The sequence below is a fragment of the Electrona antarctica genome (assembly GCF_951216825.1).
Source record: "Electrona antarctica genome assembly, chromosome: 1".
Classification (NCBI taxonomy): Eukaryota; Metazoa; Chordata; class Actinopteri; order Myctophiformes; family Myctophidae; genus Electrona; species Electrona antarctica.
In genome coordinates, this window is record NC_136806.1 from 40,616,449 (window position 1) to 40,623,096 (window position 6,648).

General features: G+C 40.1%; 1 long non-coding RNA gene across 1 annotated transcript; it reads left to right on the top strand.

Moving 5' to 3' along the window:
* Positions 1 to 5,420, top strand: LOC306921422. Its single transcript, XR_013789751.1, has 3 exons — positions 1 to 686; positions 1,646 to 1,734; positions 4,528 to 5,420. It is a non-coding gene; the product is annotated as an uncharacterized lncRNA (long non-coding RNA).
* The last annotated feature ends 1,228 nt before the right edge of the window (positions 5,421 to 6,648 follow it).

Sequence of the window (6,648 nt, forward strand, 5' to 3'; positions counted from 1 at the left end):
AAAAATCAATAAATACATCTACGAGAGTCTAAATCTTAAGGCTAACTTTACAACATAAACATTATAGGTGAATATCACTCAGTACTCAGGAAATAACGTGGACCCAAGCTAGCTGTTCCCTAGCAACGCAAGGTCACCAATCAGGTGTCATCCATGTCAAACTACAGCAAATCACTGCGCACGTGCATGGTCTTCCCTCCAGGCGATGGGATCTGCTTTCATTTGCCTCCGTCAATCAATCATCAGCTAACTCAACTCAAGAAGGACCAGCTGTATGAGAAAGAAGAAACAGATATTGAAAATAAAAGACAACCAGTACAACGGGAAGAAAATGTCTAACTCCAAACTTAAGCTCAGAGCGGTTTTTGTGCCACGGTTTGGGTCCCAAAGTTCCCGTACACCTGTCAAAGAGTATGTCATTGAACTGCCGCCATCAACCAGCAAAAATAGGAATGTCACAATGAGGGAGAAGGTTCAAACTCAAAGTGAAGGTGAAGTTAGAAAAGGCTCCTCAAACAAAAGGGTCAAAACGACACAGACACCGCCCAAGAAACGGAAAAATGACGACAAAACACAAAAAAGTCCGGTGCTGACAACAAGGGAGAAGAAGAAGACGATGTATGTCTGTCGAGGCGGAGGAGTGGGATCACAGTCACAGCATACTTCACAGTCCAGCTCCAGCCAGGGTGAGTGATGATTAGACAAGTTTACAGCCTGTGGGACTGGTGGGTGGTGGTGGCTGCCTGGTGGTGTTCCACCAGAATTGATGACCTATCAAGCTAGCTATGTGTCTAACTGACTGCAGAGGTCGCTCTTTGTTACCCTATACATCTTCTCTTTGTTTCAGTCAATATATCAGTCATTCAATGATAAACAGGAGATTCGTAATTCCTACAAACTGCATGTAGGCAGGTTACAGTAGACATAGTTGATCTAGTTGACCGCCCCCCAAAACAAAAGCATTGGCTTGTATAATCTGGCCTAGGAAAACATGCCCAATGCCCATCTCAGTCACACTCACAAGTTGTCTCTCAAGTTACCAAGTTATCAAGTGTTACCAAGATTGTCTTATTTTTACAAATCTTTGTACATCAGTTTACTTTTACTTTTATTTTGTATTATTTCTTATTTTGTATTACCAACAGAACCATGTGACCAGTGACTTACTGACGCAGCTTGAAATATTACAAGAAGTACACAATAGACTTAGTAACCTGTGAACATTATAGACACTAAATATGGATTTATGATGTCTATAGACAATACATAGGAATTGCCTATAGTAAGGTGCCCAGATCAGATTTCTTCGAGCAAACATTTGCATGCATGTGGTGTAACTATGACAGGTGAGCAGTTGCCAGAACAGAAAATAATAAAACAAAAGTATAGAATTTTCCAACTCAGTGTTGCTGTACAGTTCATTTGAAGCTCTGATGGTAGATGGTATGAATGGTGAAAATGCCAAAGAAAGTTGGCCACAGAGGTGGAGCTGCATGGCACGGGCCAATGCAGCCATCGGAACAGCTTTATAATTATAAGGCTCTGAGGCAGTATGGCTGGCCAGTGCAGTCTACTGCCTAATATGAGTTACCTCCACATATTCATGCTCCAGAGTTGAAACACATCAATCATCTTGTATTTCCAGGTTCCAGTTCGACCTCTCTGGTTGATGATGTCTACACTTTCTCCCAGGGAAGCAGCGACACGCCATCAAACAAAAAGAAACACGAAAAGGTACACACATAGAGTCGCATGTGCACACGTGTTGTGCACAATCATACATTGTTTGCTTTATTGCTTGCTTTTGTTTTGTTGAAGGCCCTTTTTATGTAATTTAGACATTGCAATTCTATTGTTCATTCTTATTTTTATTTTTTCACATTGTCATGTCATTTTATTTAAAGTATCCTATCCTATATTTAAATTGTCTTAAGGGGGGACTGGCCGACAGGCGGGCCAGCTACTGCTACTGCTTGGCCTTACATCTACTGTTAACTCATTTAACCCCTGCTCATTTTGGGTGGGATGGCTCAGGGTAGAGGATAGAGTACAGCAATGTGCAATGGGCCTGGTCTACAAGATGCACTACACTGCAAAAGATCACTGACAGGTGGCTGCAATTCGGAACTGGCCCCTGTAAAAAGTCAAAGCCCAAGTCAAAACGGACACACACAGACGGGCCCCGACGGCCGACACTATGGCTCGGACATATTGGTCGGATCAGCGGTGCGATGTACAGCAGGTGTTCGGACCAGTTCCTTTCTCCTCCATCAGGCGCCCCGGCTGGCCAGGGGGAGGTAGTTTAGAGACCAGGATTACTGCATGCTTTTGTGAGGGTATTTACCCTAGGGGACACGGGGAGAACATGCAAACTATGTATTGTATTTTTAGGTGTAATCAGACTGGTGTCAGACAGTCAGAGGCACTTGCCCGTACATCAGTACATTGCCCGTTGGGCAAGTACTAGTACAGGAAATGTGCAATTCTGGGAAAATTGTGGTTGACTCGATGGCACAGACTCCTTCGGAAATATAGGCCCCTCCCACTTACAATGTCAAGTCACCCCTGTGATCATGTGTAAGTAATTAGGAGGGGATTTATCCCCCAAAAAGCATGTTTTTGCAAGAAACGTTTAAAACTTTCGCATTTGCGGTGCCCCCTATGGATGAAAATGGAATTGCTTTTGGTTCTGTTGATTAAACCACCCTCGACATGTAATTAAAATTTGGGGTGGATTGGATAAAATAGGCCCCTCCCACTAACTTTGGAAGCCGACTACAGCCGAACGATATGGACTACAGAAATTCTGCCTGTGGTGTTTTAATTGGATAGGTCCAGAGATTATGTGTACCGTTTTTTTGTGAGATTTGGACACAATCTGTAGGTGGAAGAGCAAAAGGTGTGTTTTGAAGAAAATTCTAAATGGTGGAAAATCTGTCCTGCCGCAAATGGGCGTGGCCTATATGTCGAGATGTGTCATGACCCAAGGAATCCAGGAAAAATAGACATTTTTAGTTTACGACCGGTTCAAGAGTTATATGGCGAAATGTAAAGTGGGCTGTTATAGCACCAACATGAGACTGAGGTAATTATTTATTACATTAATTGTAATAATTATGAACCTTTTATTGACCTTTATTCATTCAGGGGATCCCATTGAGAGCATGCTCTCTTTTTCAAGGACGCCAACGACAACAAATAACTCAATTTTACATGAAATATAGTGGACATGATGCTAATACACTGGGGTTACAGAAAACAGGTACAGACGAGCCAGGAATTCTTTATGAGTAAGGCCAATACGAGGTCTGTGCTGGTGAGCAGGGCTGGTGTGATTGCTGCCGGTCAGCTGTACTGTAAGCAGTGCCGTGGTGGTAGCCTACTCTTAAGTTTTCCTCGCGTCGAAAATAAGCTTCAATACGGATAATGAAGTATGTATGTATAGAACGTCTCCATAATCAAAAACAGACATAACTATAGCTTGAACAATGTTTTTTCTGTTGGAGAAAGAGAAACATGCCTTGTTTCTATAAAGGAAACCAATTTTTCTCTTTAGTTTCTTTGTTAGATCTATGTTCCACAGAGCTTTACATCTAACCAGATGCCCAGATATTTATAGGAGGTGACAAACTCAATTTGTTCAACTTTAGATGTCTGAATACCTATGAGAGGGTTAATGTTTGGGGACCTTGTATAAAAGCGTACATTTAGTTTTGCTTGAGTTAAGGACCAGCTTATGGGTTGTTAGAGACAATTGGAACATGTCAAATGCAGTCTGCAGGTTTGCAATGGCCAGTTCAATTGATGTGCCTATGCTATATAAAATGGTGTTGTCCGCGTAGTAGTGAACATCACAGTGCAGTGAGGGAGTAATCATATTATTAATATATAAAGAAAATTAACCCAGTATGGACCCCTGTGGGACAGGACACCTTTACTAATTGCAAGGCAGTTGGATTTAGAACCATCCGCAACAACTGCCTGTGTTCTCCCTGAAAGGTAATTTGAGCAATTTGATGGAGAGTTCATCCAAGCCAATATGTTTCTGTAATGAAATAGGATGATCCACCTCCCCTCCAAGTGTTGTAACTGTAGCCCTTACAGTTTCTGAGAGAAAAATACGTGAATGTGAGCTTTAGCATTTTCCCATAAAAAGTCGATGGGAAATTTGAATGCACTAATACATTTAACATTTGTTAAATTGAAAAAGGGCTTCGCTAAAGGTCCCCACACACCGAGCGTGTTTTTCGGATTTTTAGCGGCGTTTCTCCGTCGGTTTTCCGAAAAACGCGTCTAGTGTGCAACCACCTTAAGACCTCCATAATGGTCAATGCCTGTGTGAAAATTCAGAGCGATTGGTCCAGCCAGCAGCGACAGTTTTACAGACAGACAGACATTTAGTTAATTATATGTTAGATAAGTGCTCTATAAATAAAGCTTATTATTGTTCTTATTATATGTTTACTGTACCAATGATACCTCTCTGTCCCTCTCTCTCCCAATCTCTCCATCTCATATCTTGGACAGGCCAAGCTTGCCGTTCTTCAAACCATCTCTAAGGTGCTACAGGAGAACAGGTGTATCAGGGCACGACTGACCTCGCTAAAGCAGGCCAGTAACCCGATTTAATGACTGACTTGCTGGGATAACGCATCCTCATTTCTACCTGTCCTTATGAGGATGGATGAAGTTACGGAGTACATTATTTAACATTAGTGCTTGGGTTAAGTTTATTCTTGTTTTGGTTTGCCCAGCACGCACAGCTTAGACCTCACAATTAATTGCTTGATTGATGTAGGCCATGTGTCTGTACACTAAACAAAAGCTGTGATTGTTGTTATGGTGTATATTTATACACACATTTTCAAATCGTTGTTATTAAATTGATGTCATGGACAGAAATGAAGATTTTCAGTGCTTGTGTACAAAAGAAGACTTACCTTTTTCTGGAGAAAGAAAAATAACCTTCCATCTATGTCCATCAGAGGGCACCATCTCTTTTGTTATCCACACTTTTGGTTACACTCTAGATAGACTGTATTTTCTTTCTACAGACAGATTATCACATCTTCTCTTACTAGATAGATGGTCATGTCCCCTCTCTCTCCTTCTGTGACTATCTTTATGAAGAATCAGACTTATTTCTACTACAGTACAGTATGTTTTCCTATGCATGGCATTTGTATTAGTGAGGTTGGTGCAGTACACTAAGCAACAGTTTCTGTTATTTACAACCAGACTCGCTGAAAAAAGAAATTCATGAGATTTGCACGTTCTTCATCAATACCCAAATTACCCATTGATCCCATGAGGATAAAACATGGAACTATAGAGTAGTGTTTGGAACTATTTTTCAACCCATGGTAAGCGTTACTTCCTCATTGTTTCTGTTCTTTTTGTTATCTCTGAGCACACCGAAAAAAATTCCATGTAATTTGGTTTTGGCAATAAATGACTGAATATTGAATATAATGAATATTCTTTGTTTACAATGCTAGTCTATGGGAGTTTCGTAACTCTCAATAGCTCTGTTTACAACAATTAAATAACTAGATTGTATAGATACAATGTACAGTAAACTATGGACTATGGATTCTGGCATAGCTATGTATGTAGTTAAATACATATATATTAATTATTGCACACATTGGAAGTGTGCTGAGGGTAGTAGCATAGTGTAAATAAAACAATATTGCCATACAATGAAAGTAACTTCATTTAGCCAATCTCAGTTCCAATATGAAATAATTATGTGTTGTTCACAGATAATCCATGATGTGTCGAGGTCTCCTTAATCTACATTATACAACAGTTAATTTTGAGGAATCTGATTGGTTGAAACAGCTTTCTAGCCAAACTTTAACCACAATATTGGAACGGCTAATCAAAACAAAGAATTCAGCCGTGCTTTTCTCCCAGAGCGCAGCAGACTCGGTGGCTAGGCTAGCTAGTTTCTTGGGACAATTGTGGTCATAGTGGCTACATCTGGCATTAAAAAAATATTCTTTTTCAGCGATAATCTTAGTTTTAAGGGTAACTGTTGTATAATTGCAATATTACACTCGAGGGTGTTCTTTATCGTCATTAATTCACTTCTGTGATACCTTTAGGCGTGCATTAATGACGATAAAGAACACCCTCGAGTGTAATATTGCTTAATTATAATTTACATAACAGTTATTTTCAGTAGTAGATTTTATAGTAACAACAAAAAACTGGAACAAAACCAAGTCAAGAGGAATTGAGTTATTGCCTCTAGGCATTCTGCTAGATACTAAAGACATTAAAGCTAACATATATACCGGTAAACATCATTTCTGTTGGCCTAAAAGTTCACTAAAGTTCTCCAGAGGTTTGAAGCTTCCTGCTCTTATCAAGGGTTTTTGTATTAGTAAATCAACTTGGTTACAACATGTGGCTATAGTGTAAAATAATTGCTGTTATACCATGGACAATTTAGTTTGTTAATTATTGTGCAGTTTCAGGTTGTTTTGATTGATTGGCCTCATTGCCTCTGGTTTGGAGGCCAGTTGCTTTACCCTTGATACCCTGTAGCTCACTGATCTGAACTGTTGCTTAATCAGAATTCTGTCTAAACCCTGACACAACACAAGCTGAAAATGTGCTTGCAGTGTTAGCCCATAAACT